Here is a 19667-nt window from a genome sequence, read left to right on the forward strand (position 1 = left end):
TTTGGGAGGCAACAACACTGTGTGTGTTTAAAAGTCCAAACTCAACAATCAGGTCAGTTTTGATGAGGCCAAGCCCATTCAGACATGATATCAGATGCCTACACCCAGAATGTCCAGTTATTTTCATCTGTGTAAGCAAACTAGCTATCCTGGGCCCTAAGTCTATTTTCTTAGATCACCTCTGATGAAGTAGTAAGCATAGAAAATTCATAATGCATAAAACATATTGTTAAATGAATTAGTTTTGTCTAAATTTATCAGTCAATTTACTAGAGTAGTTGTTGCTTTTTGTCCAGAGCTGAGAAATTTAAGTTGAATTGATCTATCTGATTATTTCAGTGTTTCCTGGTTGTACAAAGTGTGTTTGTTACCCTTCAGACTAAGGTTTATTAGACAAAAGTTCATGGACCTCCTAGGAGTTCATGGTTGTGCTCTTAGGAATCTGTGGTTATGTGAAAATTTGGCCCCATCAGTGCATTTCTGAGACTCTATAACTTTCCTTAGATCTTCAAAGATGTCTTTGACCCCTCACAAGTTAAGAAATTCTGCTTTGGAATAATTTGGCATTTTGTAAGTGTACTCACTATGACTCAATTTTTTTATTCTATTACAAACAACCCTAACAGATATATTTTAACAATAAATGAAAATCGCCTGACCTTTGTATGGCAAGCTGGCACAGTTAGTTACTACTTGAGACCATCATCACGACAGTTACTACTGTTACTACTTGAGACCATCATTACCACATTACTACTGTTACTACTTGAGACCGTCATTACCACAGTTACTACTGTTACTACTTGAGACGGTCATCATGAGACTGAACAAAGGAAGGAACATAGAAATGAAAACGTAAGACAAAAGAAACTGTTTTAAAGGACAGGTCCAGGGGAAGAAGAGAGATCCCTGCTTCTAGTGAGCAAAGGCAGCCCCTGAGCTTCCACAGCCCTTCGTATTTATTGGGTAGCAAGAGCAGGGAGGAGGAGGTAACGATTGGTCGGCTGCTTAATTGATCACAGGCTCATATTGTTACTAACAGGCTTCAGATGTGCCTAATTGCAAGAAACACTGCTCTTGGGGTGTGACTGCCCTCAGCATCCCTTCTGGGCGGCGGATGCAGTTTGTCGGTTTGCCAACATTCTGCATTTATGAGAACAGTTTGCTGTTTACCCATATAGCCTCCAGGGGAATAGTGAGTTGATCACGACCCTCACTCTTTCAGCCTGCAACACCTTTGAATGTGATGGTTTTTCTTCTGAACATATTATTATGGTGATTACTTTCTTTATGGTTCACACTTAGCCTGTCCCGTGATAGGCTCTTCACACAGAAGTCACTGAATGTTGCCACTTTTTCAAGTCAATAGTTGACAGATTTTTTTCAAGTTTCTAATGCCTACTACATGATGTTAAATTCTTCATACTGACTCTGTTTCCATTTTTACTGAAGCTGGTCAACATACTTAATTACTCTCTGCCTTTCATTACATTAATTAAAAAATAGCATTTGAAAATTTTAAGAATGAGCAAAATGGTCCCATTTGTTCAAAATTACAGGTTGAGTTTTAAAGTGTTCCATTTAGATGTCAGACCCTACTTACTTGACTTCATTTCTGTATGAACCTTTAAGAACATTTAGGGTATTCCAGAAATTTTCAAAACAATTTTTTAATTACAAAACTGGCACTTGTGATTTTTAAGACATAAGTATTGTTCTCTTATATGAGGTGACAGGTATATGTACCCTGGATTTTTATGGCACAGCCCCATTGAAAAGACTTCCATGAGAATGTTCCAGAAATTCAAATATTTCATCATCATTTTAATCTAAACTTCCTACATTACTCGTGCACCTGGAAAGAGCTTCCTTATGTCCAGATTTTTCTTTCAGAAAACATGATCTCTGTATTTATATGATACATGAAGCTTTTGGCTTATATTTTGTAGGCATTAACTTAATCTTACCCATGCCTGTGTGTTCTCATAATTATGCAACTCCACAGAGGAGACTGAAATTGTCTCCTCTTATTGCCAGGTACTGTCACTTTATATTTTGTTATTTCAATCTTTTTTTAAGCCAAGAAACTAGAAGGCTACTTTTAGGGAAGGGCTTTGTGCATGAGAATAAAGAGGATCTAAGGATGGGCATAAATGAGATACTCTTCCATGAGAAAGTCTTTAGTTTTTTCATGGAAAGTATCTCATTTATGCCCGTCCCTAGATTCTCTTTTTTTACGATGTTTTACGATGGCAGTATTTCTGTCTCAACACCCTTTGCAGTTATTTCTGGGTTTGTGGACATGGTCCACAGATTTGAGATGACCAGAAATACTACCTCAAGACAGGTGGCATTTTATTGTAAAATATTCTCCCTTCTTTCCTTTTTTATATTTTAAATAAATATTTATTGATCACTTCTTATCTGGAGTAAGATACGAAGCTATTAAGGATTTTGAGCCACACACACACAAAAGCAAGACCTGACTTACTTTTTTTTTTTTTTTTTTTTTTTTTTGAGACAGAGTCTCGCTCTGTTGCCCAGGCTGGAGTGCAGTGGTGCGATCTGGACTCTCTGCAACCTGCACCTCCAGGTTCAAGCAATTCTCCTGCCTCAGCCTCCCTAGAAGATGGGATTACAGGCATGTGCCACCATACCTGGATAATTTTTCTATTTTTAGTATAGATGGGTCTTCACCACGTTGGTCAGGCTGGTCTCGAACTCCTTACCTCAGGGGATCTGGCCGCCTCAGCCTCCCAAAATGCTGGGATTACAAGTGTAAGCCACCCCACCTGGCCTTGACCTGACTTACATTTTAGTAGGATCACCCTGGCTACTATGTTTCTTAATCGGGTGAGAGATGATACTGGCTTGAACCAGTTTAGTTGCAGGGAATATGGTAAGAAATTTCCTGGGCTTATTTTGGAGGTAAATCCAATAGGATTTTTTTTTTTTTTTTTTTTTTTTTTTTTTTTTTTTTTTTTTTTTTTTTTATTTGAGACGGAGTCTCGCTCTGTAGCCCAGGCTGGAGTGCAGTGGCCGGATCTCAGCTCACTGCAAGCTCCGCCTCCCGGGTTCACGCCATTCTCCGGCCTCAGCCTCCCGAGTAGCTGGGACTACAGGCGCTGCCACCTCGCCCGGCTATTTTTTGTATTTCTTAGTAGAGAAGGGGTTTCACCGTGTTAGCCAGGATGGTCTCGATCTCCTGACCTCGTGATCCACCCATCTCGGCCTCCCAAAGTGCTGGGATTACAGGCTTGAGCCACCGCGCCCGGCCCCAACAGGATTTTCTAACAGACTATGTGGACTTTGAGTAAAAAAGAGGAATCAGTGATATCTTAGCCTGAATTCCCCAGAAAGCAGAGCCCGTGTGAGAATTCTTGTTGGGGAGTATGATTCCAGGAACGGAAGGTAGGATGGGGAAGTGAAGCGGGGAGAGAGGGAGAGTTTGCTGCTGCTAGAAACAAATGGTTGCTAAAACCCCTGAGACCACCTGAGAATTCAGATGACTTGCATCTCAGGACCCTTGCTTTGGGAAGGAGGAAAGATAAAACATCTATCCATCAGTTCCTGGCTTCCATGAGTCAGGGAGTTAATTCTACTGACCTTCCAGGTTTCTTGTGCCTGGGTGATGACAGAATTTCCTGATATTAACAAAAAAAGTCCCCAGGTGGGAGATGAGAGGTGTGTGGTGCAGGGCTGAGATGCAGTACTGTTGAGTTGTACCTGTCTGAAGCTAGTCAGAGCTCATACAGAACTGGTAGCTGCAGCAGGGCTAGTATAAGAGGCATGCTGAGAGAATCTAAAATGATGTATAACAGGTATCCAGGGTCGGTTAGCCTTTGCAAAACTCAGATCTGCCCAAGCTTTTCATTATGTCTGGCTCCCATAATAAAGTACAGGGCCTCTGATTTTGTAAGAATGAGATGTCCTTACTTATTTTTTTTTTACAAGAAAGGGGGATACAAGCCCCATCTTCCATAGAGATTCCTTCAAGATGCAGTCTTTGCAAAGACATAATGCCAGAGGGTTTGTGAAATAAACTAGTTTGCCCTGCTGCAGCTGATCTTAAGGATGCCATTGATAGTCCTCGTATCTCTTTGACTCCAATCCTAGATTTGTCTCACCCTTGCCCAGCACTCTGACTGGTTGAGTTGATTGCCCGATGGAAAGACCCAGACTTCAGCTCCAAGGGTTCTGAAAGCTTAGTTGCCTTGTTCTTGTCTTATATAGCTGCTGTATTTTCTCCTTCACCATTGTCCGTGGGCTCAAAAGAACCAAGAGATGCCCCAGTGAATTCCCTGCATTCTAGACACACTCCTCCCTCTTCCTAATGTGTAGCAACTGCCCTAGCTTCCCATGGTAAAGAGGTCTTAATATTCCTCAAAAGAGAAACTCCTTTATTTACCTATTTGTCCGCTAGCATGAGGAGCCCAAACGACCAGGTGGTCATTATAGTATTAAGCTCCCTGTATTTTTTTACTTGGAAGAAGTAATCTTTCTACTTAGGAACTAGTACCTTTAATTGGGCAGGAATAGACACAGGAAGATCAAAATCGGAATGTCAGGTTACTGGGGCGATGGTGAGATGAACCAATTCTACCATTGCCCCTGGGTCTTCAGACACATGTATCCTAGCTACATAGAACACAATAGCATATGTTGGCTATTGATTCAGCTCATACCCTTTCTTAGGTCAGATCCCCAATCCTGCAGGGCTTTGTCCCCAAGATGGCACCTTAGCTAAGTCTTTAATTCATTCCACCATTCTCATAGGCAGTCTGGTTCTTCATGACAGGGTACATAGTGAGACTAATGGATATAGTGTTCATATGCCCTTTGTTGCACCTTCTCTGCCATGAAATGCATCCCTTGGTTGAGGCAATGCTGTACACGTTTCCATACTGGTAGATCAGGCATTTTATAAACCCTTGAATGGTGGTGCTGATGGAGGCATTGAAGTCAGAGAAGGCCAAATCAAAAGTAACCATGATGTTTTAAATGAATTACTATTTCTTACAGGGTGGAAAGGGTCCAGTATAATCACACTGCCACCAGATGTCTGGCTGTTCTCTTTTAATGTGCCTTATCAAACGTGCAGCATTGGACTATACTGCTGAAAGGTTTGTCATTTACAGGAGAAGTATGTTGATTAGACTTGATGAAAAGGAGCCCAAGCCATTGGGTCCATGCTTGGCTTCCATTCCTGTCACCATGGCCACTTCATTCATGTTCATTTCCCCAAAACTAGATGGCATTTATAAAATGAGTCATCTAGTCTACTTGGGTGTTGAGATTCACCGTAAACGAGAGTAATCAGTGCATACTCTGATGAGCAGTAACATGAGACACAAAGGTACACAGAATTTGTTCCCACTCCCATAGATACATCCATGTTTGTTTCCTAGACTTTCTCATTCTCTATTTTCCAGTAGTAGTCTTTCTAGGCCAGTGGTCAACCAGGTAAGTTACTTGCTACTTCTTTGTAGCCAGTAACCTTGCCACGGTTCTTTCTCCCTTCATACAAAGAGAATGATTGCTGTAATGCTCACAGATCGACTGACTGTGAAGATTTCCTTTCACCACTATCCTTTAGGGCCACCCTTGAGTGGGGCCATAATGCAGCAGTAGTTCATTTTTTTGGTTGGCATTAGCTTGTGCCAATCTGTAAAGCAGGCACCAACCTATGAACTCCATCAAGTGGTCATATGGAGCTCTCCATGAAGCCAGTTTCAGTGAGACTGCAGCAGAGATAAGTGAAGTGGGAGTCTACACCACCTATTCATGAATCTACCTTCCCTTTCTAGACTTTCTTGATCCAGAATGTAAAATTTTTGTAATAAAATTAATTGCTGCTGTGCTCACCTTATTTTATGACTCAGTAGAACTGACAATACCCAATTCACAATGGGCAGCTGTAGTCACAGAGTCACTTGGTGTCTCATTGAAGAGATCTCAGTCTCTACTAGGACAGACTAGCATGCAAGGAAATATTTTTCACATAAAGGGTATTTCTGTCCTTCAGAAGGAAGATCCTTGCTCCAAAAGCTTAAGAGCCTGAGCTTTGATTCTCTTCTTGGGACCTGCTGGCGAATCTACAGAACATCCTTGTTCAGGATGGACATCTGTAGTGTTGTAAGACCTGCGGGGCTGAGCTGTGTGGCCCACATGGCAGGGAAGCTGGTATTTCAGCCTGAGTCTGTTATAGACTCTTGTAGGTCCTACCTGAAACCGGCAGCCTTCTGAGTTATCTGATAAATGGGAAAATGGGTTACACTGCTGCCAAAAGCCAAGATGCCCAGCAAGTGCTGTACTTCTTTGTAAAAGATAGAAAGGGCAAGATACACCTATGTGTCCTATTCCTTAAAAGGGATTTTCTTTTCTTTTCTTTTCTTTTTTTTTTTTTTTTTTTTTTTTTTGAGACAGGGTCTCACTCTGTCACCCAGACTGCAGTGCAGCAGTAGTTCATTTTTTTTGGCTGGCATTAGCTTGGCTCATGGCAACCTCTGCCTCCCAGATAGTCAAGCAATTATCCTGCCTCAGCCTCCCAAGTAGCTGAGATTACAGGTGCCTGCCACTACTGCCCGGTTAATTTTTGTATTTTTAGTAGAGACAGGTGGCCAGGCTGGTCTTGAACTCCTGACTTCAAATGATCCACCTGCCTTGGCCTCCCGAAGTGGTGGGATTACAGGCATGAGTCACCACACCTGGCCAGAAGGGATTTTTTAGAATGCCCCAGAATAAGCATGTTGCTAATGGAAGAGGTCCCTGAATCTTTGTGGGATTTATCTGCTACCCCCTGACCTTCAGATTTCTTACTAGAATATCTAGGCTTCTTTTTACTTTTTGCCCACCAACTCTAAATAGCATATCATCAGGTAGCAGACCAGTACGATGATGTGTGTGATGTCCAGACTGTCCGTCCCCGCAAACTCTTATGAAATGGAGCCCCCGATGGGGCAAAGCAGTGAATCAGTATTGCTATTGTTCCTAGATAGAGGTTTACTACCTTTGATTCTCCCTATTGATAGGCATCAAGAAGAGAACACATTCACCAGATCGATAATCACATAGAAAGTGCTAGAAAGTGTGCTGATGTGTTCCAGTGAAGACATATCTGGCACAGCAGCTATGATAGAACCTACCTATTGGTTAAATTTGTTAAAGTCCATTGTTATTCACCTCAATCTATTTGTTTAGGGTTTTTGTTGGTTTTGTTTCTTATAGGGGGCAGACAGGTGAATTGAATGAGGATATAAAGCAGCCACCATTCTGCATCCTTTAAGTCTTTCAAATTGACACTAATATCTGCAATTTATCCTGGGATATAGTCCTATCAATATAAGCTCAAATCTTGTATCCAATAATCTTTAAGAAGTCTTGGATTTCTGTTTACCAGTCGACAGTTACTTTGGCAAATGGCCACAGGTCCCCTTTAGGAACGATTGGGAACATTAACCAATAATGCTTGTAGTGGTATACTCTTCCACTACACTTCCTTAGGGGGATCCAGCGACACTTTTAATCAATGGATTCCTGGTTCCTGAGACATTAAAGTTTTAAAATATGTGCCTCTTAAGATGATGAAATATAGTAACTTGATGTGGTTACTATACATAGTACTAGAGGGAAGAAATTTCCATAACACAAATTTTTAGATTTAAATTCACAATTTGAAGCCAGATAAATGAGGTATAAACTATGATTACAAAACACCTAGCTCTTCAGTGTTTGCATTTATGAAAATTGCCATGATTTTTATCTATTGTGAGTTATTAATCTGTTATTTTTATTACATTTTAACAGTTTTAGCTATAACATAAATTACAAGGGTTTTTGTGTTTTTTTTAATACTACCTTAAAAACACCTATCATTGTTCTGTGGGGTTTTTTTTTTTGCTTAGTTATGTGTTTGTATCAACTTTGTGCCTAGACCCATACTATATCTTCACATATAATATCTCAGTGCTCACAGTGGTCTTCCTTGGGAAGTGTTTGACTCTCAGTTAGATACAGAAACTGAGACCCAGAAATGTCATCTTTTTTTACTTTTATGTCACAGCCGGTAAGTGAAAGAGTCAGAATTCAAATTCATGTCTCCTAACTCTAAATGCAAAGCTCCTTCTACTACTCCATAGCTATCTTCCTAAATCTGGTCTATTTTCTCTCTCTCTCCCTCTCCCTCCCCTCCTCCTCTCTCAGTTGATGTGAAATTCACACAACATAAAATTAACCATTTTCAAGTATACCTGCCATTCAGTGTCATTTAGCACATTCACAATGGTGTGCAGTCATCACCTGTATCTAGTTCCAAGATATTTTCATCATCTCAAAGGGGAGCTCATGCTGATTAAGCAATCATTCCCCATTCCCCACTCCTCCTAGCCCCTGGAAACCAGGAATCTGCTCTCCATGCCTATGGGTTTACCTATTCTGGATAGTTTATGTAAACAGAATCCTACCATATGTGACCTTTGTATCTGACTTCTTTCACTTAGCGTAATGTTTCCAAGTTTCATCCACATTGTAGGGTGACAAAGAGTATGGGCAATCAGACAAGTGACCCAAAGGGAAAACAGATGTAAACAGGCCTGGCTAAAGCTTGCAGCAATTTTTGGACAGGTTCATTTCCAACACACCAATGTAGACAGCAGCCCCATTCCATGCTCCAATATCTTATACCTTAGATACAAAAATCTGAACATCAAAAATTCTGTGTACTTATTCTCAGAGGCTTAGAGCTACAAAACTACTTTCCCACGTCGAAAGGTTTTAAGAGTTCCCGTCTTGTGAAGGAGGCTCTTTCTAGCCAGTTGGCAGAGGAACACTATGCATTTATCCCTTCTGGATCTCATGGCAATCTTAGGCAACATTTCTAGAAAGTGGTGACTTAATAACAATGCATGAAGCCATAATTCATAACTCTTTTATGAGTCAATATTCATTCAAAGGGCTTTTCTCTGTTGTAAGGAAGCTGAAGAACAATTCTAACAATATCCTATTTCTATCGATGTTTCTTGTAATAATATTGGCTTCTATACCTTATTTCTTAATCTCCATTAACAAATGTAACCAACGTGCCAAGGAAGAAAATTTGCTGTGAATTGGAAAATGTTTAAATGAGAGACATCAATTATTCTTCACCTTATGGTTACCAGAGCTTACTTCTCAGTTATTTTTCCCCAACCTGCTTTAGATGTGGAGGCAGAAGAGGTGTGGTCTAATTCTTATCTCCTATAATCGCCCTGTGTGGGACATTCTATTTACACAATTCACAGAATAAACAAACTAGTAAGATCTGTAAAATCTGCTCTCCCCACATTGAGTGATTATACGGAGCTCATGAGCTAATGCTGGTAGCATGAATGTAACAGGATACACCTTGATCACAGGTTAGCTACTATTACTACTCCGGTAGTATGTCTGAGAGCCTGTCAGATGCGACCTGATTTAACCCTCGGTGTGAGCATTATGTCAATTTGTGGAGGGCAAGCTTCCACGCAGGGACCATCCAACAGCTGTTTGGCATCAGGGTTGTGCAGCTTTATTAGGAAGAGCAACACTTGTCTACTTTTCAAAGGGGACATTTTAAACACTTCCAAGAGTTCTTATCTTCTTCCAGGTATATTCATTCCCAGTAGGGTAAAGGGACTGAAATTCTAACTAGAGGGTCTCTGTGCCAATAGAGCCCAAAAATCTGTAAGGATTTATCTGTTCCGTGTCAGGGTTTGGCCGAAAAGCCTGTTAGTATTGCCAAACCCTCCAGATGCCCATATTTAATGCTTGGTTGGCCTTATGTAGCATAACCACATTGCCATTTCACAACCACCCTCAATCCCTGGAATCTAAAACAACAAAGCCAGAAGCTCTGAAATGTGCTTTACGAAGCATGAAAGAATCTTTTAAGGCTCTGTCTGATTCAGTTCTGTGTGATTATAGAAGGTCTAATGTACTTATGAAGGATTCCTTTTACTCATAAGAAAGTTGGCACTTTACAGAAAGCATGTATTTCATGACCAAAAAAATAGGGTGGCTGGGACGGATTGTGCTTTCTTTTTGTATTGTATCCAATATCTTCACTATCAACAGCAGCAAAATAGAGAGGAAAATTATCTGGTATAAAGCTATGTCAGCTAAAAGTCGTGGTGAAGAGCAGAGGACAGTTTTCCACTGAATTCAGGGAAATTACTGCATGACTATGTGAAAGGACTACTTACACAGTAAGAGTGGTAAATAGAAATGGACAGTGGAAGTCAGGAGACCTTCCACAAGTCCTAAGCATCTTAGCAAGGCACTTAATCATTCTGTGTCTTAGCTTTTGTATCTATCAAAGGAAAACCATAAGATGGTCCTGTCCTATTTCAGGGAACTGTTAGGAAGACCAAGGACATCATTGTTCAAATGTTCATGGAGCTCCTCCTTATTCAGAGACAATCTTCCCCATTCAGCAGAGTAAGACTATGGGAGGTTATTGTTTGTCACATATTTTGAAGAAAACAAATTTATGATATAGGGATTCTGAAAGAACTTGACTATTAAAACAAAGCAACACAAATGAAGTATTTCATTTAAAAGCGTCTACACCCATCCTTTTCTTCTCCACTTTTATAGCAATACAAGATGAGTGCCTCCACCTACATCCATGTTCTTTTGGTTTCCTCACCCTATTTTGACTTTTTTCTCCCTCTCCTACTCTCTCAGATGCTTTTTCACAGCTATCTAAACACACTCAAGTATCTTTCCTCTAAAAAAATTTCACTCCATAGTTCTCACATTTGCGTCCACCTACCACTCCTTCCCTGCCTTTATCCTTCCCTTCACAGCTAAATGTTCAAACTCTTCTGATTTTTTTACTCCCCATTCACCATTTAGCTTGGTGCAATCTGGCTTTTGCCCCCATTACTCAACTGAAAAAGGTCTTGCCAAAGTCATGTTAACAACCTTTGTTGCAAAATCCAAAGAACATTTTAGATCCTTTCCTAAGTTGAATGCTCAGTGGCTTTTGTCACTGCTGACTGTTTCCCTTGGTTTACTCCACATCAGCTCCTTGATTGCCTGGTGCCTTAGTTCAGGTCTTCTGAGCAGCACAGGAGGCTGGGCTGCTGTTGCATAATGGGGAGGATACGGAGCTGGTTAGGTGTGCCAACTGCACTCCTTGCAGCTTAACAGCAAGTGCATTCTTAAACGGAGCCCTCACTTCCACAACAGCCACAGCCCACCCCTTGTGCAATATAGATCTGCTTCTCCACATACATTTGGGGAACAGATTATCCAGGGTTCCAGTGGGCCTGTCTTCCTGAGGAGAAACTTGAAAGAGGTAACTTAGGGAACAGTCTGACCCCTATTGCTGCAGTTGGTCTGTCTGGGATCACAATTGGTACTTATCATCCCTCTTCCACTGTTCATTTTAAATTCCCCCTCAGCTTTCACCTCTGCTGGTCTTGATGACTTATCTGCTGATATGATCAAAGCTTCCATTTTTGAGGGCCTGAACCCATAGTAACCACACTTTTCTTAAGCTGAGGTTATCGCACTTATTTGTCTATAGTCACAATTGAGCAAGTATGTCCAACTGGATCATCTGAGTTCCAAATATATTTCTCCCTGTCCTCATTGTGTAACAGCAGCCCTGCTTCTTCCTCCTGACCAGGGTCAGTTACTCCTAAGAAGATATTGACTCCTCGTTCAGCCTGCTGGTCTCTGTATACAAGAATTCCTGAATGCCCAAGTGGCAGTCATAGCCTGAGTTCTCCACAGAGCCTAGTATTATAGGAAGAGAAAACACAGACTCTTTCAGTGAATCATTGAATGTGATAAGTGGACTCTCTCCTGCTTCTGCCCAATGGTTCCTAGACCCATATATTCTTCCTAATTGGGATAACATCCATATAGTGGTTTGTGATTCAGTGTCTAGCCTTCATGATGATACCGCACCATGGCAGATGCCAAGATGTAGGCAATTGCCTACAAATTGGCATTCCAGTTGTGCCTTTGGTAGGCTATTGCATTGCTCTGTAGAGCTACCTGCCTCTGGATTCTGTGGTATGTGATAAAACCAGAGGATCCCATGGTCACAGGCTCACTCGTCTCCTCCTCTGTGAAGTGTGTCTCTCATGGTCGGATGCTGGGTTATATGGAATTCTATGTCTGTGGCTCACTTTCAAATCCTCCAGCTAGTAGTGCTGCCTGGGACTTTGTAGGTAAGAAAGGCAAACAGTTATCTAGAATAAATGTTTACTACCATGACAATAATTCACAGGCCCTTCCAGGAAGAAATGGCTCAATGTGTCATAAAGTGGCCATGTGATCCCTGTTGTACTGCTCAGGTTTGATCCCTGGTGTACCACTTTCCACTAGACAAATTGCTGCTGAGTCTGCATGACATTCTCACTTAATGTGTTCCACAGAGCTCAGCTCACAAGCGGCAGTTTAGAATGCATAGTTACTGGTTTCCATGGTCAAATATTCAGTCTCAAACAGGGCTCAGTAGCACCCCAAGAGGTGCTTTTCTGCACTGCAGATGGTGTGGCCTCACTCTAGAACGCCAAAGTACTGTATTTTGATTCTTCTATGAAGGCTTGCCATAAACTCCACACCACACTACCTCTTTTTTCACTTTTCACTCTTCTAACACAATAGAGTCTATTAGATCATATGGCCCAAGAGGCAGGGCTGCTTGTACCACAGCCTGGTGCTGCAAAGTCCTGCTCAGGCCCTATTCCAAGTTGCCAGATTTCCATGTTAACTGATACATGGGCGAAGCAATCTTTCTACAGTATTCGATTCAATGAATAAATCACAACTTATTTGTCCATTTTCTTAGATATAAACAAAAGTAAACTCTGAACTGTAAGTTCCGAGTTTAGTCTTCAGCTCTGTCTAATATTCCCCTGGACCAGACATAGGCCTTCTCATACAGTGTTCAATTGTTTGTCAGTTGCTGGCAACTTTATCTCAGCATTAACTGTCTGTGGTAGCTTCAGACTTAACAAAAATCCAGCTAATTCCTTCATCCTTGTATTCATCGTTTTCCTTCATCTTCCTTGCCTCCTCCTCAACATCCCTCTAACACACACACACACACACAAACACACACACACAGACACATGCACTTTTCTAAAGCATGAACATTGCACAGGCCAGGAAAGTTCTCTCACAGAACTTTCTTCCAAGCCATCATTGATTAAAGATTTAGTAATTGGACTGCCACCTTGTGCCACAGACTATCTGTGCCCCCTGTGCCACCCAGAATGGGATCCTCATTACCAGCTTTCAGGAAGTGATCTGCTCCCATTTTACCTCCTGCTTTCTCAGACCAATTCCAGTACCAACTGTTATCAGTTCAGTTATTCTGGGAAGCAGATGCTGAGACAGAATTACGAGTGCAAGTGGTTCATTGAAAGATAACATCTGTGAAAGAGAAAGAGGGAGAGCCCCAGACTGTGCCACAGATCTGACAAAGTCTTGGCCAAACCAATGGGGAGCTCCAGAGCAAAGACTGCCTGTTAGAGGAACCCACATTGGGCATAGATGCCAGGCTCTAGCACCACTACCTTGCTCAGCCCTGGGCTGTGGGCTTCCCAGGAATAGTAGAGCCTTGGTTAAAACACTGTGACAGTTCCTGCAGGTGCTGCAGATGGAGGCTTGCAACTAACTGCCTCCTGACAGTTACACAGAAAGCTGTTTCCTGGAGGGAGATCTGAGTGGTGCATCTCTGTGGCTGCCATACCCATTTTCTTTTTCGTCTTCTCTGTTTGCACATCTGCCTTTCTGTACCAGCTTCTCTTTCTTCCTCTACCTGTCATTTAAATGATGCTGGATGGTTTTGAGGTTCTTATCTCATGCCACTCTTCTCCAGCCTCACCTACTCCCATTCATACATCTAATGAGATTCTAATTAATTTTAATTTCGGATCTCTTAGCCGGGTCTCTTTTCTGAGCACTAAACTTGTATCATCCATTTGCCCACTTAAATATCATACAGACTCCTTACATTTAACATTTCCAAAGGTGACACTATTATCTTCTTGGCCAAAACTATCTGTATACCCATCTCAATGAATGGATCCATCAGTTACCCAGATACTCAAAACAGCACAGTCATCTGCAACAACATGGATGAACCTGGAGGACATCATGTTAAGTGAAATTGGCCAGACACAGAAAGACAAATGCTGCATGATCTCATGCATATGAGGAGTCTAACAACATTGATCTCATAGAAGCATCAGGCATATGTGGAGTCTAATGACATTGATCTCATAGAAGCAGAGAGTAGAATAGTGGTTACCAAAGGCTGTGCAGAGGGTAGGGGGAGGAAGAAATGAGGAGAGGTTGGTCAACAGGTATAAAGTCACAGCTAGGTAGGAGGAATAAATTCTGATGTTCTATTGCACAGTAGGGTGGCTATGTTAACAACAATGTATTGTATATTTCCAAATAGCTAGAAGAGATGATGTTGAATGTTCTCACCACAAAGAAATGATAAATATTTGAGGTGATGGGTTTGCAAATTACTCTGATTTGATCATTACACAATGTATACATGTATCACAACAGCATACCATATTCCAAAAATATGCGCTATTTAAAAATAAGAGAAAAACTAAAAACATAAAATCAGTATTTAAAGACAAACAGACACATAGGTTTATTCTTGATACTTTCTTCTCACTCATCCCTAATATCAAATCCATTGTTAATTATTACTAGGTCTAAATATATCTTGAATCTGTCTCCATTTCATTTGTTTTCATCTGAGTTCTCACCACTAACATTTTTTTTCCACCTGAATGGAAATGGAGTTTCTTTTGTTCTTGCTAAACACAGCAGTCAGGGTGATCAGCCTGTACTGCGGATGGGGTCTCGGTCTCTTGAGTAAAATACGTTATTGGCTTCCATTACTCTTCAGAAAATTTCAGACTCTTCACATGGTTTATGAAGGCCCCGTGATCTGGCCCTGCTTGCTTCTGTTTTCAGGCAGATCCTTTACTAGTTTCCCTCCACGTCAGTCACTTCTATTATTTCAGTCACTTTGAACCATTTTTATATTCTAGAATTTTATTTCAGCCACTTCGAACTATTTTTACATCCTAGAATGTGCCATTCACTCTGCTGCTCTTATTGCTTCCACAAGCTATTCCTTTTTATGGGGACGTTCTTTATTTCCACTCTTTTTATTTCTATAATTAACCCTTTCCCATCCTTAATGCATATGAAAGCACAAAAATAGCAATACAGTTAACTATGTGTTACCATCAGAATTAACCAGAAGTTAACAATTGGCTTTAACTTAGCTTTCTCTTTTATTTTTTAAATAAATAAAATGTCACAGAAACGGTTAAAGCTCTGCCACTATCCACTTTTTCCTTCTATCCCCACTCAGGGATTAAGAGAGAATTCTATTGTTTTGTACCCTCTCTTGCTGTTAAGAAATCTGCCACCAGCTCAGTTATCTTTCTCTTGATGTTTTCATCTTTGACTTTTACTTGCTGTTAAGGTCTCTTTGTCTTAAAGTTTAACAGTTTTACTGTAATGTGTGTAGATGTTGATGAATTTTTATTTACCCTGCTTTGAATTCATTGTTCTATTTTGAATGAGAAGTTCTTAGCCATTATCTCTGTAATATTGTCTGTCCTCATTTTCTCTATTCTTTTCTCATGTGAGTCCTATTAGATGTAAGTTGGATCATCCATCTTTCATTCTTGCCTTTTAACTTCTCTTTTGTGTTTTCTAATATGATATCTCTCTGTGCTACATTTTATCTAATTTCTTAGCTTTACATACATTTCCAGGCCACTATTCTTCAGTTAACTACTCTTCTGTCTAATCCATTTCTGTTATATTTCAGTTGTCTGTTCTGTTTCATATATCTGTTCCTTTTTGTGGTTTTGATAATATCTTTTACGTCTTGAATTATTTTAAACAAATTTATTTTACAGTCACTTTGAAATCATTCTATTCCCTGTAATTCTTGGGAGTATCAGTTTGATAATTGTGAGATCTTAATGGCTCTTTCATGGTGAATTGTTACATTTTATTTTATAATTTAGGATTATAAACTCATTTATCATTGAGAAAATGGCTTACGGGGAGTTCCACATTTGTTTCCAACAGCAACATCAGGTATTTCACTGCTCAGGGATATATTTTATGATACGATCTCGGTTTGGGAGGTGTCTCAGCCATCCCGTAGTTTAAATGCCAACCAAAACACGCAAGTTTATGGGCAGGTGCATGGTTCCAGATTCTCAAGAAGGCTTTTTTAAAAATAGAATATTGAGTTTGATGCAGTGGCGTGGGGGGCGGGATGCCTCTTTGCCATTCAGATTGTGGGGAAAGCAGTGGGAATCCAAGTGAGGAGCAGCCAGAGGAGAGGATGGGGAGGCTGATGACCTGGGCCCTGGGCCTGTGAAGGCTGTGACTTTTCTCTAGCTAGAGGACTCTTCTTTTGTGGGAAGGATAGCATCTCCTGAGGACCCCTGCTATATGAGCAGGCTGACATAGGTGGTGATGAGGTCTGTTCCTTTCTAAGTTCCTGTAGAGATCTGTAGGTAGCTGTTCACTAGGAAGTTAACTAAGAAAGAGAACAAAAACTATTCATTTGGATCCAAGGTCCATCTCCGCTGGGGGCTGTGGTGGCTTTGGATTGTCGGAAGACCATCAGCTTCAGCAGGTCTGCACTAGGGAACAATCACTCTTCCCTAGCCCAAACGTGCCTCTGCCCTCTGTATCATTGACAGAGGCTGCATGTTTGGAAAGAGAACATAGTGACTGCTGAACTGAAAGTTGACTTGAACTCTTGCTACCAAGTTTTTCCCTGACCCAGTGAAAGAGTATTAAGACATCAACCTAGGACACATTGAGAACCAAGGCCAAGATGGGACAGGGCCATATAACTGGGCTTCAAACCATGACTGGGACTAAGAATAAGACAAGAGCTCAGGCCAAAACTGAAAAGAGTCTGCTATACAAGCTAAAGCTGGAGAAGAGAGGGAGGCTACTGGTGTGGTTAGGCCTGTAGCCAAGACCTGGGCCAAAGCAAAAGACAAGCCAGGGTCTCTGACAGATGCAGTGGCAGAGATGAAGGCAGTGTCTAAGAACAAGGTCGTTGCTGAGATGAAGGAAGGAGCTCTGTCAGAGCCTAAGGCTCTGGGCAAAGCCATTGGAGATTTCAGTCCCAAGGCTAGGAATGAGTCCACCAGCTCCACCTGTGAAAATGGGGCTGGTGTTGATGCCTGAGTCTGGGCTGAGGAAGAGGCCACTATCAGTTCCTGGTTCTGAAATGCAGAAGAGGCTGGTAATCATTCCAGTGCTAAGAATGATAAACCTGAAATTGGTGCTCAGGTCAGTGCCGAGGAGTTGGAGCCTGTGGCTGGGGCCAGTTGCAAACCTAGGTCTGGGGCTGAGGAAGAGGAGGAAGAGAATGTCATTGGGAACTGGTTTTGGGAAGGAGATGGTACTAGTTTCGACCCTAATCCTAAACCTGTGAGCAGGATAGTTAAACCTCAGCCTGTGGATGAAATTAATGAAAAAAAAAATAGCCCAAGGACTGTTCTGAGGTAACTATCTGGCCCAAAAGCCCTGCTGTAACTCCAGCAGTGTTCAAATTAGATCCCAGGCATCTGAGGCAAGCCCTCCTTCATATATTGTTCTGGGCTTAGCTGAAGAAATTTCCTATTCTTGGCCTGTGGCAGCAGCCTGCCCTTCTAGGAACACTTGCTCATGCTCACAGCCTGTCCCTGAGTGTCCTTTTTGTTCTGACCCTTGCATCCAGACCATAGATGAGATTAGACACCAAATCAGGATAGGGAGGTAAATGGGATTAAGCCATTTGCTTGCCCTTGCAAAATGGAATGCTATGTGGACCCTGAGGAATTTGAAAAACTTGTTAGCTTACTTAAGTCAACTACTGATCCTCTTGTTCATAAAAGAGCACAGATTGCAATGGGTATCCATAACATTCACCCATTTGTCCAAGAGTTTATTAATGAAATGGTATAATGACGCTTATTGAAAGCTTGCTCAGTTTTCTCTCCACAGAAATGAGAAAATTACTAATTTTCTTATGAGTAATTACTCTGAATCCTCCTTCTGGGGATGAAAGACAACACAAAATTGAATTACATGTTAAGCATATGTGTAAAGACACCACGTCATTTCCTTTGAACTCACCCGGACAGCAATCCGAATTAAAGATACTGGGGCAACTGACTATGGATTTCGTCCATCACTACATTGTTGCCAGTGACTTTTCAGAGCTTTTTCATTTGCCATCCTCGGGAAAGTACAAAGCCAGAAATCTTGTTTTGAAAGTAATTTTAAATATGCCTGAAAATCCAACTGCAGCCAGAGACACGATCAATATGAAGGCATTGGCAGCCTCAAAACTCATCTTTAACCATAAAGAGGCAAAAACCAATCTTGTTAGTGGTATGGCCGTATTTATTAACATAAAGGAGCATATCAGAAAGGGCTCAATTGTAGTTGTTGATCACCTGAGTTATAATACGCTCATGGGCATTTTCAGGGAAGTTAAAGGGATTATTGAAACAATGTAAAATGAACCAGAGATAGAATACTTTGAACCATCTCCAAACTCTAGCAGGCTGTACATTTCCAAAGAGCCTTGTATCGTGTTTGGTTATTACAGTGTACAAGTTATACATTGCATCTTTAACACAAAGTTACCTGTGAGAAGCTCTAGGTTTAAGCTAAATTATTTTGGGGATATCAGATGAAATCATATCTTGGGCTGAAAATGTTTGTTGATTTTTATCTTGTCTAGATTGGCATATTTTTCACATTTTATTTAAGATAGTGAACCAGTTCATTGTAAGTAAGCTAACTTGTTCATTGGTATCTGCTTAGATCCATCTGCAGCTTAAAATGGCAAAAAAAAAATCCTTGAATTTGTATTCTAGTTATAGAAGTAAGGCATACACACACACAAAAATAACTAACAATACCTAGAGAGAGAGTGAGTGTGTGTGAGAGTGTGTGTGTGTGCACATATACACTCATGGCCAAATGTGCACTCTCTACATAAAGGAGGCAGGGGTTACTATAGGCTGTTTAATGTAAGAGAAACTACTGTCTTTCTCCTATTCCAGCTGTATCAGATACTCATTCCACAACACAGAAATGACCCAGAATTTCAGACAAAATGTATTATTTGTTCAATTTTAACTTTGCTTCTACATTTATAACTCTTAAATTGTCAGGCTGTTTCATTTATGTCAGTCATCTCACAAAAGAGAAGGGTGGAAACATTTTGTGAGTGCCTGTTCTATGTCAGATACTGCGTTGGCACATATTTTGCAAGTTTATTTTTTTCCTCTATCACAGTGATCCTGTGAGCTAGGTACTTGTATTTTTATTAGAACTCATTAGTCTGGGTACCCTCCAATGAGAATTAGAGAGGGTAAATACTTTTTCCTAGATTCCCACAGCAGGCAGGTGGCATAGCTGTTTTATCTGACACCAGAACCCATCTCACCATACTACTTTACAGTCCTCCTGAAGGACATTTTGAGGTGACGGCCTTCAAAGCTCAGAGACTGGTTTTAATAGTTTAATTTTGCAATGGACGATGTCCATGCCAGGTGTAACAATTCTTAACTTCCTGCACATGCATGTGTCCATTAGACATTTGGCTGCATCTGGCT

General features: G+C 41.0%; 1 protein-coding gene and 1 pseudogene across 4 annotated transcripts in view; both read left to right on the forward strand.

The window, feature by feature from the left end:
• TSHR (thyroid stimulating hormone receptor) overlaps positions 1-19667 on the forward strand; it is a 179012-nt gene that overhangs the window by 11256 nt on the left and 148089 nt on the right.
• Positions 16913-18560, forward strand: LOC106999514 (G protein-coupled receptor associated sorting protein 3-like; annotated as a pseudogene).

Source organism: Macaca mulatta, chromosome 7 (genome assembly GCF_049350105.2).
Source record: "Macaca mulatta isolate MMU2019108-1 chromosome 7, T2T-MMU8v2.0, whole genome shotgun sequence".
Taxonomy (NCBI): domain Eukaryota; kingdom Metazoa; phylum Chordata; class Mammalia; order Primates; family Cercopithecidae; genus Macaca; species Macaca mulatta.